Source organism: Cupressus sempervirens, chromosome 4 (assembly GCF_028749045.1).
Source record: "Cupressus sempervirens isolate cs-2001-9-10 chromosome 4, ASM2874904v1, whole genome shotgun sequence".
NCBI lineage: Eukaryota > Viridiplantae > Streptophyta > Pinopsida > Cupressales > Cupressaceae > Cupressus > Cupressus sempervirens.
In genome coordinates this window covers 163,131,007-163,155,087 of record NC_143121.1, presented here as the reverse complement: position 1 = coordinate 163,155,087, position 24,081 = coordinate 163,131,007, and the positions used below count along the sequence as shown (strand labels likewise).

The following is a 24,081-nucleotide window of genomic DNA, read 5'->3' as shown; positions in this document are numbered from 1 at the left end:
TTTTCTATGTAATATTTATTACTTAAATAATTATCATTTATTAAATAAAATAAATTTAAACTATAATTTGTAAAACCATATAAGTAAATGTATATTTTTGAAAAGTATATAAGTGATATTATTTTAAATAATATTATGTTCATAAGAAATTACATTTCCAATTATTTTAATTTTAAATTAAAAAATCTTAAAGTATAAAATTAAGATGAACTAAAATATATTGATTTAAAGTTAATAATGCCCTAAGTGAGATTTCAACCTTCTTTTGCACAAAATACAACCACCATTTCACCACACTAATAATTAATAAGAATTAAATTATTGGTCATAAAATTACTTTGGTTCTTCCTTTTAGCATGTCCTTCCTACTAGCTTATATATATATATTGTATAATATATAGCAAAGTTTCTTGAGGATAAAAACTATATAATACAAAAATTAAAGTCTTAATAACTCTTGGCTTCCCTATTGGCCACCTCTAACAATTTCTACAAACTTAGACATTAACACTAATAATACAATGAGAATATTTACACCATAGTATATAATGCAATTGAATAATATTCTTAGTGCACAAAAATAATAATTGCTAAAATATTAAATGTAACACTAAATACAAGAAGGCTATTTATACATCACTAAATAATGCAAGACAATGATGCTCTAAGTGCACCAACTTCTTCAAAATTAGTTGAGATCATTCACAAAACAAAGTACCAAGCTCTATAAATTCTGTAACAACAAATAGTATGGAGCTAGACAAGGATAAAAATTTCAAACTATTTCATTTAATCCCAAAAGTAGAATTCTTGTGAAACATTATCCAAAAGTTTGAATAGATAAGTGTTTACTAGAAAATATGCAAATAAATCCCAACAGAACATCACATTAGAATAAAATTCACCAATCCAACTTGAAAATGATCGAGTGGTGTAGCGGAGAAATTTCCATGTTGATGATGGTTTCAAGATGTATTGGCCTTGCTTTAGAAGATGGTGAATTTGCATTAGTGTAGGCTAAACTAGTAAAGGTTGGATGGTAGTGAGTTCTGACAAAGTTTGTTTTGTCAAGTGAAGCCTCTAAGTCTTGAGAGTATTCAAAGTTGTCCATGTTGCATTCTCCCACATGATTAGAAAACAAAGTAGCATGAGTTATTAATAGTTTATCAAGTTTGGGAAACACAAATGCATCAAGTACATATTGCTACTATTGTTCCTAAATTTGTTGTGCACTACCCCTCCTTCTGCCCATTATTTGTCCTTGTTAGCATTGCCTTTGTAATTGAAATAGTAGAATAAAATTTTGCATCTATGCAATTCTACGGTGAATTCTAGGTAGCAACTATTGTTGATAACCAAAACTTGTAGGTTGCAAAGAATTACAAGAATCAAGGAATTTCTAGCCAAAGTAACTCCTAGAAATCAAAATTAATGTATTACCCATCCCATTTATGAACTTGTGGAGAAATCAAGCCATGAGGACATTGATCATAGAATAGCTGTTGTCAGGTGAGCCTTGGAGAACTAGGTTGATATGGTGATAAACTAGTTGTTTTTGTAGGATTAACTCCAAAAAGAGCTATTATCTGAGAAAAATAAGCCTAGAATGATAATAGATCAAGCATTTTCATTGTTTGCAAGCACTTAAATATTCCATGCATCTAGAAAATCAATATGGGCATCTTGAATTTTCTACCACAAGAACTCTACATACTTATAGTCTCACCCTTCTCTCTAGTATTTGTTAAGCCAATGTACCATAAAGAGGTTTTCTTCCAATCATCTTTCCACTCATCTTAGCAACCTAAAATTCATGGAAAATACATCACATATCAAACCATGGCATGCTCTAATGGATAGAAAATAGGAAAATATGGTTAGATACTATGAATTCAAGAAAAACATTAAACGTGATAATAAATAACATCTTAGAATACACATCACTTCTTCTGGAGAAGAAAAAGTCACAAACCTAGATCCCTTACTTTGACCTTGGGGTCCCTCAAAACCTAAAAATAGTGGCATGATGTTAAGAAAATAAATAGACTAATAAGTAGAATGTTTTTCCATGATAAGCTATAGGAGCTAAACTTAACCACAATATAATCCACAAGAAAATAATAAAATGAGTAGAACCTTAACAATATCATAGTAATGAGAAGACATATCTTGCAAGATGTTATGGTGCCAAATTTTCAAAAAAGTTCTCATAGCTTTTCATCATATATGTCATCATCCAGATTTTTTAGATACAAATTAGCACCCTAAAAATTTTCTATTTTGTCCTTCCTCTCTTGTTCAAACTTAGTTTTCAATTCTACCTCCCTTCCAACATTTTTTTGTCCCCTTGCAACTACCATTCCTTATCATCATTATTTTTTTTTCCATTTAAAATAGTCAATAACATTATCTTCATCATCTTTATTTTTAGAAGTAACAAATCCAAAGCCTTTGGATTTTCCATCCACATCCCTCATAAAAATTATACTAGTGATGGGGCCAAATTTACTAAAAACATTTTGGAAGTATTCATATGTAATTGTGTCTTCAATGTCTATTTCTTATTAGGATACATGTATCGACTTGCCTCTACAATGATTCACACTTGACTCACACTCTATTTAGTAGATTGGATCCTTCCATATATAAAATACCATTAACAACTGAATCTCATATTTTAATAGACAAACCTTATGTTTAGAACTCTAAATTCTCTAATAGAAATTGAAGTAGTGAAAATTTCCCTTCACGACTTCTTACAAATATACTTAGAACTTAAAAATTTTCTCATTTAATTTTATCTAGTGTTATGTACATTAATTTCAATTTTTTTATAGGCTCACATAAGATCAATTTTAAAAAATTAATAAGGCTGACAAATTACCTAGACAATGACACAGGTGATATATGTGAAGTGTTCACACATGATGATCATGCTTGACTGTATACCTCTCTCTCTCACAAGACATTTTTTTATAACCAATAATGTTCCCATATTCACTATAAAGTGGGGTTGTAAATAAAAAAATATACTTGAATCATAAAACAAGGAATGGTAGAGTTCCATATAGAGATACCCTTCTCGTCTACCATATTTGTTCAAGGAAGGGAACATATATTGACTCCATTTTTATTTAATGCTGAAGCAAACTAATAAATTGGTAATTACCAAAGTTTCTTGCACTTTTGTTTGTAGGGTGTTGTGTAACTAAGAAGAACTTGTTATGAACTTAGTTTCACATTTTAATGAGCAGTCCTATCCCTAGGATATAATTGCTACTTAATTAATGTTTTGTCCATTTGGTGCATAAGACATGATAGGTTATAAGTTAGTTATTAGTTAATTATAATTTATTTTCAATTGAGAAAATGGTAAGCCATAAAGCACGTATATCTTATCTCTATTAACCACTTTTACGAGGTAATACAAAGTACCAACATTGAGTGTGTGTTTTTGTGTTGGACTAAGGTTTCCAAGTAAATAACAACTTGAGAAAACATGTGCTCTACACATTTTTAAAAATATTTTTGAAATCCTTTTCTTCTTTGGATTATTTGGGAAAGCAGCATAGGCTAATTCCTATAATTTGAATAATCAATTATAAAACAATGAATGATAGTGTTCCATATGGAGATATACTTCTCATCTACCATGTTTTTTCAAGGAAGGGAACATGTATTGGCTCTATTTTTATTTAATTCTGAAGAAAAATAATAAATTGGTAATTATTAAAGCTTCTTGAACTTTTTTTTGTAGGCTATTGTGTAACTAGGAAGAACTTGTTATGAACTTAGTTTTCACATTTTAATGTGCAATCCTATCCCTAGGCTATATTTGTCACTCAAGTAATGTTTTGTCATCTGGGGCATAAGACAAGATAGATTATGAGTTAGTTATGAGTTAATTGTGATTTCTTTTTAAGTGAGAAAATGTTAAGACATAAAGCATGTATATCTTATCTTGATTAACCACTTTTATTAGGTAATACCAAGTGCCAACATTGAGTGTGTATTTTTGTGTTGCACTAAGGTTTTCAAGTAAATAACAACTTGAGCAAACATGTGCTCTGCACATTGTTTAAAATATTGTTGAAATCCTTTTCTTCTTTGGATTATTTGGGAGAGCAACATTGGGTAATTCCCATAACATGAATAATTTAAAAGATAGAAGATACCCAAGATCAAATTTAAAACCTAAATAATAAATTATTTATTATATCACAATGACACATTCTATAATCAGGCAATCAAAACCAACTATAGAAAATTCCTTCTCATAGGAGAAATCACTTAAGCATGACATCAACATTTTTTCGTAGCTAAAACTTTCTATGTTAGTTTGCAAAAAATAATATAAGGGAAGAGGTATACTTGATTTTTTGTAGATGGAATAAAATAGCTATACAAACCCTTAGATCATATGGAATTGTCCACTTGGAAAGTTTTTACACCTTATTGTAATAATACCTATAAAGAAGACACCAATAATCCAAATAGTTAGATATCTAATAATAGTAGATCTCAAGGCAATTGAAATTGTCCAAAAATTGAGAGAATTTTATGCAAGGATGAGATTACTACTATCTTCCTTCTAGGCTCATGAATTCTTTCTAGAGAGTAGGTGCATCTTCATGGTGTTACACAATAAAGAACACTAACAAATTATGAGACATACCAAATGGAGGATATCTTGAGATGGATCCCCATGCTAAGTAATGGTTTGCACCTCTCTAAGAGCTAAGATTTACAATAGGTACTATGAGACTTACTATCAAATGTTGTAGATACAAGGATGACTCCTTATAATGAACAAGTTACTTGAATGATAATCTCTATGCGATCCTCCAACCAAGAGATGGAGGAAATGTTGATGATGGATCTGATCATGAGTATAATGGAGATGGAGAGGGGGGAGGAGGAGGTGGAAGAAGAAATAGTGGTGGGACCATGGGTGATGTCCCTTCCAATAGCTAGTAGACCACTTTCTCTAGGATTAGAGGAGAGAATAGGACATTAGGTTCAGTTGCTATGGAAGTAGATATGGAGATACAAGAGGATGAATAAGGAGGTTTGTGAGTAGGAAGAGAGTGGATAGAGGATAGAGATAAGCTCAATAATAGGAGTAGAGGGCACCTAACCATCCTAGGGATGAGGCTAGAGCCTACATAGAGAGAATCCAAGTACTAGAGTCTCATGTACATTAGTTGCAAATTATGATATTAATGAGGTGAATTTTATGTAATTGTTATTTTTGTCTCTCTAATCCTAACACTTTCATATATTGGTTTATACATAATGCTAGAGGTCATTATCTTTATTCTCAATGTATCTTCTAACTTTAGTGGCTTTTGATAAGCATCTTAAATTAACCTAATCCTCTATATATACTTAACTCTTCCTAAATTTTATGTCTCAAATAATTAATTTATATAGCCACCTTTTTCTCTGATCACTCTCCATTATTGAACCTAAATCCCATCTCATGGAACACCTTAGTATACTCTTTAGCTAGAAAATAATCCAATTTCATATTCTTTCACTACTTCAAAAACTCAAGTTCATAATCCCCTAGTATAAATTTATCCTTAAGTATATAAATCATAACTATTCATTTGGTTATCTTTAGTTCACCATTATTTTGTCTATTATTTTGTAGCTATTTCCACCATAAGGTAGCATATACCTTAAATTTTGTGTATGCTAACCTAAATATTTGTATATTTTAAATATCTACAATCTCAAAGTGATCTTCTCATTTATTAATACAAATTGTCAATCCCTCCATATATTAAAACTACAAAAGAATGAAATATCAAGTCAATGTCTTTCACTCATGTCATAACCTTCAACAATATTTCCTCTTTACTAGGAATATTTACATATTGTATCTAGATCTTAATTAGCTTCTTCAACTTTAACTTTATGCCTTTGGGTTCTTCTTATTCCTATTCAAATCATTTCAAATGTTAGTACTTATTGGATTTCTACAAACCTTTATCATTTACTCTATTCTTCAAGGATTCATTATTTTAGGAAATATATTTACTAGTATAAAAATCCTTTATTAATTAGGATTAATAATACAATCACAAGTATTTATTTTTCAAATAAAAATTCAAAATCTACCAACACCAATAATCTTCATCCAAGTGCTACATCTATTTGGAACTAGAAAACTTAAATAGAACTCCCCAACTAGCCAATCCTTTTGGTGAACCCACCATAATTGTAGTTTAGGTCCTTTCTACTCCACACCTTGGTTTACAAGTGATCTCTCTCTCTCTCTCTCTCTCTCTCTCTCTCTCTCTCTCTCTCTCTCTCTCTCTCTCTCTCTCTCTCTCTCTCTCTCTCTCTCTCCAATATCCTAATCCTTTTTTTTCCACCTTGTACTAGACTTTGGTTCATGTATAATATAATTTACACTTATTCGTTTCTATAGCAAAAATATATGCAATTCAAGGTACATGTTTCCAAATAGTTGTACAATCTATAGATAGTAACTAATACAAAAATATTATATAGCATGAAATAGCCAAGGTCATATAATCCACAAGGGAGTTTTCTAACCTTACAACATGAGTAAAAATAAGTGGAAAAACAAAAACAAAATTAGAACTTAGAACACAATATAGAAGAATATTACTAAATTATCATTAATTTAGTTTTTCAAGAAAAACTTCATTACATCATTATTATTGATATACAACTACTACAAGGATCATGGTTGATCATCCCTTGAAACTATAAGCCTAAAATTCTAATTTCTTTCAAACAAGATTATTAAATCTATCACTTTTTTTAGACATCACATTCTTACCACTTAAAGCTTCCTTGCATATGCATAACTACTAGAACCAGAATATCTACTCTAATTTTATTATTAAAAAAAATCACATTTCATTTTATCTAATCAACAATTTCAAGAGTAAGGAAATATATTACAAACATATAGGTTGGGACAAAAGTTATAAGAATAACCCCATATGAATACATCATTCCTTTTAAATTTATAAGAGGGTCTATGAAATTTATTACATAATATGTAGTTCAATATATAAATTTGCGTTGCACGTCATGAATCTCCTTAACAAACTTGGTCATTACAAGAAGAATGCTAGGATAGGAATATACCATTCTTAATATATCTCGGTAAAAAATTATCAAATTATGATGTGAACCAATATATAGGAAGTTAGTGATGTGTTAATCACACCATAAGGATCACATAAGGAAATAATCTAAGTGGACTAAACACAAAGTAAGATAACAAAAAATTGTAACTTAGTACATAAAGAAGTAGATAAATAGAAATAAAATATGTTTGTGTGATGCAGGATATCCAAATGATCTAAGGATGATCCAACAATAAGATTAACATTCTTCACTCTAAGTAGGAGATAGAGATATCACATTTGTCGAGTCTCTTAATTTATCTGATATGTCATATTGCTTGCTTCATGTTGATCCTACTTATGTGATTAATCCATCAACTTTAGAGACTCTAATTAATTTTGTCCATGCATCATTATTATTTGATGGTAATTATTTCACCTATTTTTCCACTTCAATTTTTTCCTTTGACATTTTGACAATCAGTTACCTCTGGATTCTTATTTATCACCTTATATTGTGATTAGGTATGTTCCTAATTAGATTTTTGCATCCTCATAATCCAGGGACATGTTGGAATACAAGTCTATTCTAGAACAATATCATCATACTACATTTGTACACTACTGCCTAATTCCTATTGGCTACTGGAAAAATTCATGCATTTTTTCTTAGTCTAGCTTCTTTCCAAGTGGAAAATATATTTTTTAGGTGTTGAATTTTTTTATCATTTCTATAGGATATTGTTCATTATGGGGAGTATATGATATTTATCTCTTTATTTCCTGTAGAGGGATCATACTTGATTTTATATACATAATGTATATAGATCTTGGAAATCTTGATTCCTTCATCCACATATGCATATAACATTCCACTTATTATGTTGTCTCCAACTTATTACACCTTTGGTGTACATATGCTTCTACCTTGTATCTGATAAATTGTCTTTTATTTTTCATTATCTTTTATTTCCTTTTCTATACAAGAAGAGATGCCTACATTGTAAGTCATCAAATTCCATTCATAATGGTACTATAATAAAAATTATAATATAGTATTACATTTTTTATTGTGTTATTTATCTATTGTATTATTCATTGGCCTCTAGATCTTGGGTTGTCTCTTTTGGAAATTTCTTACATAATTTTCTATTGATTAAATTTTGTTAACTAAATAATAGAGGACTTATACTAACTCTCAACTTCTCGTGTATAATAGTTTCTAGGAAAAAATAATACACTAGAGAATAATTTGAGGTTTGATTGTCCAATCTATGTCTAATAATTATCTTTGTAAAAATTAGTTATTAGCTCTAAATTGCATATTATAAAATAATACACTTTTGAAAAATGTATGTGGTGCATGATATAAGAATTATTCAAAATAAACGTGAGTTATATATGGATTCGTGAAGTTATTGTACAAAACTTCATGAAACCAAAATGAAGTACTTTTATTTTGTGCTTTACCATTACAAAATGGAAGAGATATCTTGAAAACTATGTCCTCAAAAATGACATTGGAGATGTTGCAATTGCTTCATGATAATGATGTGGCTATTTTTAAATGAAAAGAAAAACTCATCTCATTTTATTAAGAGAGACACATTTAATAATAATTTAAACTTCTACTTATTTTGGTGAAATTATAATTCACAATCTTAATTCAAAGGTGTAAATATTGGTTTTGTTTTTTCTAAGATGCACAAATACATAGACATGATAATATAGTGTTTTCTACAAAGATGAAGAAGTGATATTCAATATATAGGAGAGCTACCATGATGATGACAAATGCTTCACAACTTTATTTTATTTTTATTTTTTTAATATATTAGAATAATTGAATGAAGAAAATAGGTTAAATAAATAAACAAAGTAACACATCGTTTGATTCATATCCCACAAACAACACCAAATGATATTGATTCTTAGGATTTTACTCTAAGCAAAGATATTTTACTCATGAAGCAATCCAAATGATACATATTTAGAAAAGTATTTTCTATTGAGAATTAAAAATTTCTTTTAGTTTTCAATATGATCTTACAATGTAAAAGTGTAAAGAAATAATTGAAAATGAAAGCCTACTATTAAATAGTACATCAAAAATATTATCCCAAATATATTTAATTAACTATAAGAATTAATATTTGATTGGAAAAGTTGATATAAAAAAATATAAACACAATCAAAATTGAAAGCTTCTCATTTGTAGGTAAGAAATTTTTTGAAGACATTAACATGAATAAATTTTATCAAAGAAAATATAATTAATTAATAGAGAATGAACTATTTATCAATAATAATAAAGGAAAATAGAGAAAAATAAATATAAATATAACTTAGAGAGAACAAAAAAAGAGAAAATACTATAGATAAGTGGAATATGGAATAAACACCAATATGAATATTTCCTTTTTCATTTGATGTCACTTTCCACTTCCCATAAAATCTCATTATTGTTACAATTCATGCTATATTAGTATAGAATGCTCTGTGTAAAATAAACTAGCAATTGCACCTAAGGGTGTAATAGTTATGTCGAATAAGTAATTCGATTTGAGTCAATAAAAAACTAAAAAAAATATTTTTAACAAACAAATATATGCAAATGGAGATTAAAAGCAAAGTAGTCTTTAATTTTAGTATGTACTTTACATGAAATTCATCAAAGTTACTGCAAATTTGTTAAGATGTAGATTCATTACTATTTGTAATTTTTTAATTTTTTTTGTCAAAAGTGTAAGCCATTGATATAGTAATAAGTAATACTTGTACGAGGTGCATGAAGGAAAGAACCAAGAAGAAAAACCTCAATCCTTACTAAATATAGAAGAATGCATGGTTAGAGACTCATACAGTAACACATAAGAATAGAGAACAAGAGAGTGGAGCTTGATATCTCAAAAGTAGAGGTGTTTAGTGGGAGTTGTGGGATGCCCTTAAAGTTATCAATAACCTTCTACAACTGATAATTTTTACTTATTAGTGTCCATTTAATGTTTCCCTTTCAAATGTCTATGTTTGTATTAAATAGTTTTGGAATTTTGATAGACAACTAATGCTTTTCAAATTTTTGTAAATGTTACTTGCAATTTACTTAATTATTTATACACTTTAGTAATATAATGTTTCAAACTTTAATTGGTTCAGATTCTGACATTGTAGAATTAGTAACTTCAAATGTAATTTTTTTTGTTTCAGACACCTACATAACATATCAAATCATAAAATATTGGTTAAGTGTAATGCCTTGGTCGAGAACCAAAAGAAATAAACCTAATATGTTGCAAAGTTTACTAAACTATTGTTTTAAAAGTTTAAACAAGATCAAAGTAACAATAATGTGGAAGCAATACATATATACACATCAAGAACACATAATAAATTACAAATCCAATTTTAACTCCTCAAGGGTTCCTTTGCATTGAGTCACATTTAAGAAAATTTTATTAATAAGTTTAAGTCTCAAATACAATGTCCATAATCATAAAATGAATAAACACATACATAGTCATATAAGAAAATGCATAAGTATAACTAATAATATGAAAGCACATCTAATGAATAACATCCACTACACATGTCACAGGGTATGTGAAAATAGATATAAGTACATCAATATATAATACAATATCCTGTAGGATCTCAAAACACATGATACATAGGTACATCAAATGAATAGAGATATTCAAGATAAGAGGAAGAATGATAATGGTACCATTGTATTAATCAGCACACAATATCTATCAATCTGAAGGGGACCCAAATGATAAGAATACGCTACCTCCAGATCGTGTGGTCACCTAATCAAACTCCCACTCCCACCATGTAGGAGTGATAATGTACGATCCACACACAAATAATCAAATCATAAAACAATCCTAGGTAAGGAATCCTAATAGCCAAAACTACCTCAAGGGTAATACAAACTACTCAAGAAGAAGAGATAATCCAAATTGAAAGGACACTCATTCCAATACTAATATCTCATACAAAGTTAACATACAAATACCAAGACCAAAAATATGCAACCACCTCAAAATCAATGTCAAGTGTCACAAGTACAATGACCAACAAACAACAATTATCATCAATAAAAGTAAACCACCAATCAGTAACTCTAACAATAAAAATACCACCAATTATTAATTGATCATTCATTAATAAAAGTCAATTGTCAACAATAAATGACATCCAATCAATGTGTAACAACTTACAATAAATACACCATCAAAAGTAATATCCAACAAGTACATCACTAGTGGAAAATATTTAAAAGAATATGAAGACTCAAGCTACATACTATGGAGTGTCATTACATGAGCCAACTCTAAGGTTACCTTGGAAATCTCTCAAGACCCTGACCCCCTAGTGACTCTATAAGGAACCATAATACCATCTCATGATGATTAGGAAACTAGTTATACCTCTCAAGGTATCATCTCCATCTCATTCTTAGTCTATACAAACACTCAAGGCATGGATGAGAAAAAATCTCTAACTTATCTTTTTAATGTATCTTAAAGAAAGGGCTAGGCAAGATATCCTAATTACTATATTATTACTTGTTAAAAAACTTACAATGAGTTACCCTAGCAGCCAATTTGAGCCCTGACTCCCATTATAAGCCACTCCATTAGACATACGCATAGACTACCTTCACAAAAAATCACAATCTACTATAGTGTCCCATACCACAAAAAGTAATATTTATTAAATTTGATTCCTTAACAGGCAACCCAAAGATAATATTAGTTCTCAAAACCCAATTTCTCATCAATGCTCAATAACATAAAGTTCAGAAAACATAAATCTCTTGATTCAAATCATAAATATCTTCATGACATCTAGTCAAATAATTATAAAAGAAAATATAAAAAGTGTCTTTAGTTCACATCCTAACTTGGCCAACTAAACAACCCACAAAGAAAATCTATCAAGAAAATAAACATCACAAGACTATAAATAGAATATTACCAATTTCTCTTATTTAGTTTGAGTCATAAGGATGTTTTTATAAATAAAGGTAGAATATAAATGTTAATATAAATTGTTATGCTAATATACTTATTTAAAATAATAAGTATTTAAATATTCAATTTTTTTGTGCATATAAAATATCATGCAATATTTTCATATTATTAATCCGAGTAATCTTAAATCATAAATGATTTAATTAATATCATAAATTATTATATTTAAATATTGATTTTAATTTTAATTTCTAAAATATTAATATGACTTTTATTTAAGTCTAATATTAATATTTACTTTTCCTTTAATTCTATCATGCCCAAAATACGGGGGCAAAACACACGAATTTTTTATTTTTTATTTTTATTTTTTTTATAATCAAGTTCACTAAGTTTGTTAAGTTCATTTACTCAAGTTAAAGTATAGTTCACTGTTCTCCGAACAATATCTTGACATTCTATCTTAAGTCTAGATTCATCATACATGAATACATTGTTAATTTAACTTTCATCATTAAATTGATTAATTAAATTAACACTCCAGTTTCAATATTAAAAGTTTTATCACATTGTTACTTTTATATACTTTTAAAATCTCACATCCTTTGAACAATATTCAAACATAATTTACAAAAAAATTCAATCCCATTATCTTAAATCAATAATAAATCTATTAGGCAAAATATCAATTAACAATCTAACTCATTGGTTGGATGTCCAATTATTATAAAACTAATTATTCGAATTGTTTTATATAACACGTTAACTATAATAACATCTTTCAAATAATTACATAACTTTGTTCTAATAACAAATTATTCAAATCTATAATCTACTAATTAACTTTAATTTATACTAAAAATTCAACTTAACTAACAATAATTACTATCATCATGATGTTTAAAACTATCTCTTTAACGAATTAAATAAATCAACTAACCTTTCAATAACATATTAAACTAATAATAGAAACTACCTTTTCTAATCACAACCAATATTAAATTATTTAATACTTAAAATATTCAATTGTTAAAACAACCATAAATCATTATTACCCTAACTAACGACTTAAAATAATTCCCAATATTTACTTATACTCATATTCACCTTAATGAAAACTAGATCTAAATTACCACTAAAATTTAATTAACTAATTTATACATGCTATAAAAAAAATAACTATATATACATTACTAAAATTTAAAAAATATAACTTAATTACTTAGCAACATAACTTCAAAACTATTCTAATTTAAAACTTTAATAAAAAAATAAATAATTTAAACAAACTAACATTAATAATACTTGCAATAGCTAATGCTAAAACTAAAACATACAATTAATATATTTAAAACTTAAAACTATCCTAAGCTACTCCACTAACTTTTTAATAAAACAAAATAACAACTAATATAAACTAAATTTAATATAACTAACAAAAATTCAAACTAATCCTAAAACAAAACTAACTTAAATTACAAACAATCTTAAATTTAAAAGAAAAAAACTATCTAAACTACCTAACACGCAATCCTAACTAAACTAAATCACATGCACTAATATTTTAAATATAAAAAATAACAACTAACCTAAACTATCAACTAACAACACTAATCCATCAACCTATCATTTATATCTTCCAACTCCCACCAAAACCCATGACACACTCCCTCGCACAAACTCCATTTCGCCCACGTGGGTGTAGAATCCTACACGCCTCCCTACCAAAGACTCAGTGCTTAAATGTGCTTGCAAATGCATTTAAACACTGCGCCAATAAACGTGGGCATTGAAAATTTCAACATAACAAAATTTCTTTCTTAACACAATTGAAACATCACCATTTTATCCATTCTTCATTACACATATCCATACAACTGAAATAACATAATATACAATGCAAGAAGGTTACTAAATCTTTTCTCTTCTATTAATCAACTTGATTCAAGGCTCCATTGGGAAAGAACTAGTAAGAAAACACATCTTTGCCACTACATCAAAATTTTAATACATTTTTAAATAGGACTTTAATACAATTTGAATTCTCTTCTTGGTCCTTAACAAGGGATCCTTATCAATATCTTCAATGCATCACGGTGATCATGGAGAAGACAAAAACTGCCCTGGAGACAAATCAAACATATCATGTAGAACAAATCAAGCATGCATTCCCATCCCAGCTTGCACAATAGGTTCAACATTGAACTTGACTAGGGAGAAGGTGAATTTTTTCAATAGGAGATGTCAATTACAACACCATAACATAGCCCTTTCAAGGCTAAAATCTCAAGGACTTTCGTTCTTCCACAAATGCCCCTTCGAGGCCAATATCACAAGGACTTCCATACTTTCACTTTCTTCAAATTTTAAGATTTCAAAACATGGTATGTGATGACAAATAGGGTCCCATAACACCCTACCCTTTTTTCCTCTTCTCATCTTGAGAAGTGACTCTACACTATTGGAGTCCAACTAAAGCCTTTCTCTCGTACATGGCCACTTCTTCCCTATCCAAGGGTGAGTAATGCCAAAACAACCCACAAAAAATCTCTTCAAAATTCAAGCAAAACACAAAGGAAAAACATTCAAGAAACCATGTTTCAATCCCTCCCAAGCATACCCAACACACATACAAACATACCATTGCAAACACAATAAATTATGCATGAACAAACATGAACAACATGAGCAAAATGTGCTAAAAATTTTCTAACTTCACAACAAGGTTATGGCAAGATGAACAAGTTTGAGATGAGCTTTTCCTTCCTTCTCCTTCAACCTTGAGAACTCCTCTCTAAAACTAGAGATTGGGTGAACAACCAAAACCTCTCAAAAGTGCCTCTAAATAAGATCCTAAACTCAACTAGACATTAGGCAAACCTCAAGGTGGAGATAAAGTTACCAACTCATGAAAGAAACAATCAATTTTCGCAATTAAGCAAAAATGAGGTTTTTGAGTGACCATAAAAGTTAGCAAAAGAGGGTAGGGTAGTGGAAAATTCTCCCAACCCATACCCTTACCCCTTGGGTACTTAGATTTAATATTTTTAGGCCTTTAGGATTACTAAGGACCTATCAAAAGCTAGGCAATTTTTAAGTCTATATAACAACCTTAAAAAATGTAACTTATGCACCAATTAACAAAAGGTTTAGTTCCATCTCTCCATTAGGTTTCTTGGCTAAAATATCCTACATACTCATTGCACACATCAGTAGTTCAAGAAAATCACATGAATATATGTATATAATGTATCAAGAAAATCACATAGATTAAAATATTCATCTTTCAAATAATCAATTGTTTATCTCATTTTACTCATATTCTCAATCATTAAAATTGCATAATCAAAGTGTTAGTTCTACATTCATTTATTTCATCATTATACATGTTCATAAAACATTAAATGACGAAATCACATATCTGAAGTAAAACATCACACATCATAAAATAACATAATAATGTTCAGTGCATCAAATAGTGTCCCGACATATCGAGTGATGAGTATCAAAATAATAATGTATCAATATGCTACGATGGGTCGGGGTGAGGCCTCACAAATTCATAATGCAAATAGAGATAAAATTATAAATTTAATTTAATTATTTATAATTTTTATCATAAAGTTAAATAGTTATTATCTAAATGAGTACAAAGTGAACTCCACCAAAATTTATTTAAAATATAATAAAATTATAAATATTAATTTATTAACTTCCTTCTTACATTAATAAATATAAAATCATTTACATGCAACTAAGAGTTTTTAATTAGACTTAAAGAAACAATAATGATAACATCCACTTAAACTAAATGAATAATATTTATTTAGTTATTTAAATTAATAAATTAGTTATTCATTTATTTTTTAATAAATTTATTTACTTATTTTAAGTAAATAAATTTGAAAATTAAATTATATAAAATACAAATACACATGAAATTAGTATTTTCGCATGTCTTTGATCTCTCGAGTCATGCAACCATACTATGCTTAGCATATTTGTTTTCACATGCATTTAACCATACTATACTTAGCTTTCTATTTTTAGCATATTTGTTTTCTTATGCATGTAACCATACTAAGTTTTTATTTTTAGCATATTTGTTTTTACATGCATGTATATGTTTAGTTGCAACGTGTTTTCCTCTCAATTAATCTTTTGCTTTCCAAATAAATATTGCAATCAAATTATTTTAGATGTAAGAAGAATATTAATCTATATTTAGAAAATTTATGATAATCACATAGTTCTAATGATAAATTTGAAGTTGAAACCCTAACTGTTCAATTTATTATTATTTTTACAATTTTCAATTATCAAATCTTTTGTTATATTAGAAGGGAGTTTATTAGAATATAGTCACAATAATTTTCTACAATTTTCCTTAGTCAAGTTTTCTTGGTTAATAAGTTTTCCTTTTTCAAAATCTACAACACAATTCTTTATTCAACAACCAATACAGTAAATTAATAAGCAATATGTAAACACCCAAGAAGACACAAAGTAGAAAAATCTTTCAATAAAATTCTATAATGGGTTTTCAAGCCCTACCTCAAAACCATAGCTAAAATTTGAAACAATCTATGAATGCATGCAAATCCAAACCCTCATAAAACTCTCAACAATTCATTTGATCCAATTCTCAATTTTTCTCTCCAAAACTTGTGTCATTGAAAAATAAGCTTTAGATATCTAATAAAGAGTTCTCCCTTAAATTGGGGCTCTGATTGTGCAATCACCAGAAGGAACTTACTGATCAATTATTGTTTATTACTTTATTACCTTTTACCTTTCATGCATAACTCTTTTAGATATTTAATTGCAAATCTCTTTAATTAATTTTTGAAGCATTTTTAATAATGTATTTATTAATATAATTAATAACATTATTTAGAGTATATTATTAAAATAGAACTCCTAAATAATAATTATTAAATTAAATAAATGTAACTACACCACAATTAGAACTATAACTTTCTCTTTAAATTACATTCTTTTATATTTTATTTTACTCTAGTTTATTAATTAGTACAAGAACTAATTAAAGCATAGTTTATTATTTAAATTAATAATAATAATCAAAGCTCATTATTTCAATGCAACTTTAATTTAATTATTATTAAATAAATAATTATAATAAAGCAATACTAAATCTTTAACATTTTAATTGTCTTTTTGTCCAACTTATTAAATTAGACTTTTAAATTAAATCTTTTAAGTTGAAGTACATATTTAATTAATTAATAATTTATTATTAATCATCATATTCTAATTTCTCTTCAACCAATTTTCTAAATTTAGACTTCTAATTTAAAGAATGTATTTAATTAATTTTTTTAATTGATTAAATATTCTCATACTTTATTATTTTTTAATCCAATCATATTTAATTATATAATCAACCCAAACATTATACCTAAATCATTTACCAAATAAATTACATAGAGAAATCCCCATAAATGCAACATTACAAAAATAGGCCAAAACTCAAAAGCAAATAATCACAGAGGAAGGTAAACTCATGGGTTTTAAAAAGGGTGAAAAGTCAATTACCAGTCCTCCTTGCAAGATAAGTATTTAGGCTATGGCTGGGATTAGACTTGAACATTATCTCCCAATTCTTACCATTGAGTTATTATCAAACGGCATGCTCATCCTGACAATTCAAAAAAGTTGGTGCCCTATACCTACATTCTGCATAAAATACAAGTATGTAAAGGTATATAAATATATTTAAACTAAACAAGAAATGGGAGGGAGTTGTATATTTTGTAGATCCCGACTAGCAGGTGACTACAAATCCCTCACTAAACCACATCAAACAAGACAAACAAAAAGATAAAACAAACACACGCACCATACACATGCAAGTATGGGGTAAGTACCATAATAATTATAAGTTGAACATTAAATGCCCAGATAAAATAATGCATTGTTATGAATATGAAATAATCATCATTAAAGCATCATTTGACATTGCTATGAAAGAAATTACATATATTAACTATGAATTATTAAAGCATCATTGTTGCACCAATAACCATAATCATTAAACAACGTATGAAATATAGTCAACTAAGTAATCATTGTTGATATATCTTTAGTCCAAATTATGAAATAATATCCTTGAAACTAACACATCCATGAAATAGGCATAAAAGAGTTTAATAAATATAATAGAAAAATAAATTATAGGTGAGCACTACATTAAGATTTCATAGATCAAAATGTCAACTTAATAACACATACTTTGAATATGTCTCTTCCTATTACTAAATAGATTATTATGGTTATTTTGATACTATAGCTTGAAAATGACACTTTTGTAAATATTTATTAAAGTAAAATTATTTTCAAGGCAAAAAGAACCTTAGTTATTGTTGATTCCCTTTGCCATTTATAATATTAAACTTTCTACTATAATATAATTATAAGGTAATAATATTTAAGGCAGTTAAATGTAAAATAATTATTTAAACTAAATTATATTTTAAATTTATAATAAATATTTAATCAATATATAATCTTGAACAATAAATAGTATTAAAATAAACCTTAAATATTTAATTAAATTACTTTTAAAAAATTGTATTCACATTTGTATAAAATAATTATAATATTGTATAATTATTTACTTATAAGTTTCAAAAGTGAATAGAAATATCTAGCTAATTTAATCTTTAAAAATTATACACATTTAATAAATAAATAAAAATAGAAATTAAAACTTTATAAATTTTCAAAAAAAATTGGAGATAACTTCAATCAACGTATGACAACAATAGTAAACATAACATAACAAAACAAAACAAAGGAAGGATAAAGTATTTACTAAGAACTTGTCATGCTCAATTTTTGTAGTGAATCTATTATATAGTATATAGGAACTTGGTGTCAAAAATAAATGAAATCAATGATTTTGTCATAATCACCAACAATATCTAATCTAGAGACAAGTTTGTAAGCTTTATTCCCATTCCTAACACGATATTGCTAGCAGCTACATTCCCGATTGGAGAGGGATTTTTGTTTTCCTATCACATATCTACTCTTCCTCATCATCAATTAAAATAGCAACTAATAAACTAGCTTGTCGCAGAGAAGTTTGATTTAAAAGAAAAGCCCTTTCCTGAAGGAGAAACATATTCGTATTTTCTGATACATTGTTAAGGAACGAAAAATAGGGCACATCCAACGCCTATCATCACAACCCAAAAGAAAAATGAAATCCTTTATATGCTGCCTTTCAGAGATCAGCTAGACAGATAATAGATTGAAATGCTAAAAGTTTCTACATATACACTCAGATTGGATTCTAAAAGGCTTTACTCATTAATGTCATACCACAGAAATTTGGCTTTCTACGAGCTGATACAACGTCTCATTTAATGACTAGTATTCATTCACATGATGAAGCTTCTCACTCTTTACTGAGACGACCCCTATTTGTGTTCTGAAAATCTCTTGGTTAAGAAACGTAAATTAGATAGTTAATCAAAACAAATAATATATGTGTAGCAGCTAGAAATTGCTAAGCATATTGATATAATTCTTGTATCATCTTAAAATGCAAGAATTTGCATTTTAAGAGCATTTAGCCTTCCGAGTAAGTGTTCTTGGATCATGTCAATTACCTTGAGTCTTTGCATAAATCTGACTCTTTTATCCCTATTTTGCTTTTCCCTCTTTATTTCCATCCTATTTTTGATAGATTGCTTTGTGAAACTGTGGACTTTAGCCCTTGGATCAAGGATGCCCTCAACCTTGACCGAGGTCAAGGATGACCTCGACCTCGACTTAGAGCAAGGTCGACCTCGACCTCGTCCTAACTCCTCTACAAGTTAGTGCCCTAGATCTCTATATAAGGAAGCCTTCTTCTGTCATTTTGGCATCCATGATCCATTAGTGAATCCACCATTTATGAGCAAAGTTATTATCTACAATCTCTGCATGATCGATCTAATATCTATTAGGTATTCAAGTGTTCAAGCATCCAATTCATCAAGGAGGACCATTGTTAGCCATTGACGGATTCAATCTCTATGGAGCCATCTTGTTGAAGATTTCATTAACATTCATCCAAGTTATTTCCTATACAAAGATACATTCAAGATTGGTGTTGAAGATCTAAGACATTGATTTGAGACATCCTACATCCAGGGAGTCAATTTAATGAATGTTCATTTGTAATCAAATGATATAATTAGAATGTATGTAGAATGTAGTGTACAGTAACTTTACCATCATAAGAAGTACAAAGTAAAGAAGAAACTTAAAAAGATATAATAATTTTGCAAACGATTTTTTATCTGGTTCAGTTAATACATAACTCGTGTCTTCTCTCATGAGTATGACGATTCAATGAGAATATTATTAAATTAAATATTTACATATCCATTTTAGTTAAATTTATAAATATTTCACATTATACACACAAATCTTCCATAATTCATTTTAATGAAACTAAAACACATATGCTTATTCACTCCTTGGAATGAATGGGAAAAATTAACCCAATTTTCAACTCATTTTTTAATATACATAAAATACTCTCACTTCTATTTTGTTTTTTAAAATCCAGATCGGATTATGTTTGAGAAGCGAGAGGATTTTTTCTGCTCGCCGGCTGAATTGGGACAAGAATAGAGCAGAAAATGGCCATGGATGAAGGTTGCATTAGGGATGATTAGTACGCTGCTTGTTCTGTCCACCTCTGTAGTATTGGTTGGTGTTCAGCCAGCCAATAGAGTTTGTGTTAGAGGCGAGCTGGTGGATGTAGAGCATCTCCTCCTCATCATTTTGCCCTTGCTTGTACATCATTCTCAATGTTCTCATTCTCATTCTCAGTCTCAAATCCACCTCTTCCTCCACTTCCACAATCTCATCACATTATTACCCTTACCAATTCTCTCAACTTTATCAGAAACTAGAGGTTGGACAACTAAATGATAAATTTAATGAAAAAGACTCAATTCAGTGGAGCATAACACCCAAAACATACAAAGGATAAGAGACTGATAAAATATGATCTATAGAGCAGATATAAGGATGCAAAACCAAACTCACTATCGAATGAACCAAGCATATATAAATATAAGTATACTAAAATCAGATTTTAACTTAACTAAAATCCAAAACCAAAAAAACCAGTCATATTTCAAAGCGCAAATAAGTTCAAATTGAACTTTCCTATTCTAAAAATATTCAATGACAAATGTAATAAAACATTTCAAAAGACTACACTTGTCACAAATTGCATATTTGCAATGCCTATTTTCATGTTTTGAAATTAATGATTAAGATTATTCCAATCATCTTGCATCTTATATTTATACTGATCATTTATTCTTAAATGATGTTTTGAGACCTCAAGAAAAGGGACACCTTGGAACGGCTTAAACATCACACACTATGCTTAATTCCTAAACGAAAAGTGTTAAATAGTCAAAGTTGACTTATTTTCCAAAGCTTATTTCTTCCCTTAATTTGTGATGTTTAGGGATAGTCGTGATACCTTCGGCATAAAAATGATAAGTTGTTTTCCTCAGTATAAAACGGCTTTGACGTAATTAGTTGTAATTATATGGATCCTTTGTTAGGCTCAAAATTGGTAATATTGTTTATTGATTACTTTAATTCTCTATAGATTGTCTCCAATCTGTCGAACTGGTAAGTTATATTCACGTTCAACACAGTGACTTCCATTGGAATCAAGATATGTGCTTTTTGAGCAAATAAAATTTCTAAGCAATTTATAACTACGAACACATGAAACGTTACGTTGTTTCAAATATGGAAATGAATTAAGGCAGGTCTTAATGAAGCCATCGACTGGTTGCAATTGGTAAGCTGAGAATATTCACTTGAACACCACGCAATCCAGTGCAACAAGGAAACATGGTAGATTTAATGACCCCAGACATGGCGACCAACAAATATATTATTCAAACAACCCAGCCTTTGACTGGTTTGAATCTTAGAACAATATAAATAGAGTCCAAATAGAAGCTGATGTACATCGAGATTGTCTAGTTTTCCATCGGTGAAGAAGGAGAATTATTAGTGAGTAATGGCAATCAAGGCTAGTGGAGTACATATGCAATTCTTATTAATATGGCTTCTAATGTGTGCAACTATGCAGAAAACCGCAGATTGCCATGTCTGGAAGAAAACGCTTCTCCAGCCGTGTAGAAATTTGGTGTTGTATTTTCATGATATAATCTACAATGGTCAAAATGCTGAGAATGCAACCTCTGCTTTGATAGCGGCTCCTGAAGGGGCAAATCTCACCATTTTGACGAGTAATAATCATTTTGGTGATTTGGCCGTGTTTGACGACTCAATTACGGTGGACAACAATCTTTCCTCCCCAACGGTGGGAAGAGCGCAGGGATTTTATCCGTATCACATTTGGGCTTCACAAAGGGACGATCACATTCGCAGGGGCAGATCCAGCGCTGAAGCAGAGAGATATTTCTATGGTTGGAGGGACGGGTGATTTCTTGATGGCCAGAGGAATCATGACCCTTTCTACAGATTCAGTTGAGGGAGACGTCTATTTTCGCCTGCGAGTGAAAATCACACTCTTTGAATGTTACTGAAACGTTTGCTTTTCATGTACTGGCACGTTTATGCGTTGTTTGGTTTTACCAAATAATTTTGGGTTTCAAGTCTCTTCATTAACAAGACCGAAAGGATTTTGTGTGTGTCTTCCCAATAACAGGATGTGAAGATTATGAACTATGGACCACCAATATAATTTGGAAATAGGTGATGGTGATGTTATGAAGGGTAATGAATTTAGTTTTATAAAAACTATTGCTTTCGTACCCTCCTCTCTTTAATACAGTTTTGTTGTGACTTTTAGAATAATACTTTTGTATTAATTATATTGTGACTTATGATTTTATAGTTGTAGCTTGTTTTAAAAAAAATTAATTATACTTTTAGGAGTAATTTTAATATTATGTGAAAAATTGTGGTTAGATAAGTGAAATTTTAAAATATAATAAATATTTTATTTATTTAGAATATTATTTAAGGGTGTTTTGTAATTGTTTTTGATATTAAGAAGGAGCTAAAGTTGAGGGCTGATCTAGAACAAAAAGATGAAAAACAAGAGCAAGTCATTAGCAATATATATTATCATTCTACCACCTTTCTTAGTATCAAAACACCTTACATTATAGTATGTCAATGTCTAAAACTATAATAGCTAGCAGGCCAAATAATATAATAACATTTAAACATATACAAAGCCCAAATGTTAAAACTAAACAAGTCCAACCAAACACTACAAAAGAAGCCCACCTAGGCAAATTAAACATCACTATGAATAGTGTCCCAAAAATTATGTCAAAAAGTCAGGGGGGAACCATGTAGTCCAACAACTTTGTAAGGGCTCGTAGATGAAACTATATTCTTGACCTTATTAGCAAAAACCCTTGAAAAGAGAAACTCATTATCATTTTGAGTTATAGTGGTCAAAAGGACAGAGAGAGTTTGATTCTATAGCCAATTCATGTTTCTATTGCTATCATCCTCAAAGAGAAGTTAAAAGAAATTTGTGGCTAAGGCCTCTAAATGGGAAGGGCTAGAAACAAAATTCCAATTATGATCTTCAAGGTTTGGAATCATATTCCAGATTTGTGCTTGCAAGAAAACCTATGAAAGAAAGTAGTTTTCTAGTACCCCTCTATCAACTATCTGACACATGACCTCTATTTCCAAAAAAAACCTTTTCTTTGGGAAGACTATACATCCACTATTTCATAGTAAATTATTCTGTGACATGAAGGTCAGAGGAGTTATCTCTTGTAGTCATTTGTTGTTGGAGATTGTCCAAAGTTCTAACAAGGTCCTTTTTTCTTTTTAAAAAATATCTCAAAACTTTATTTTCTTGAACTTTTTGCATATCCCTAATGATTTCTAACTTTTTGGCCACTTTGAACATAGTCGAACCTTTGACCTAGGTAGACCAATAGTCT

At 29.0% G+C, this 24,081-nt stretch overlaps 3 pseudogenes across 1 annotated transcript in view; 1 reads left to right on the top strand and 2 right to left on the bottom strand.

The window, feature by feature from the left end:
- Positions 1-24,081, bottom strand: part of LOC149560486 (cysteine-rich receptor-like protein kinase 10) — a 278,263-nt pseudogene that overhangs the window by 181,697 nt on the left and 72,485 nt on the right. The window lies entirely within an intron of this gene.
- Positions 1-24,081, bottom strand: part of LOC149560487 (cysteine-rich receptor-like protein kinase 15) — a 150,081-nt pseudogene that overhangs the window by 108,223 nt on the left and 17,777 nt on the right.
- On the top strand, positions 22,164-22,695 carry LOC149560488 (disease resistance response protein 206-like; annotated as a pseudogene).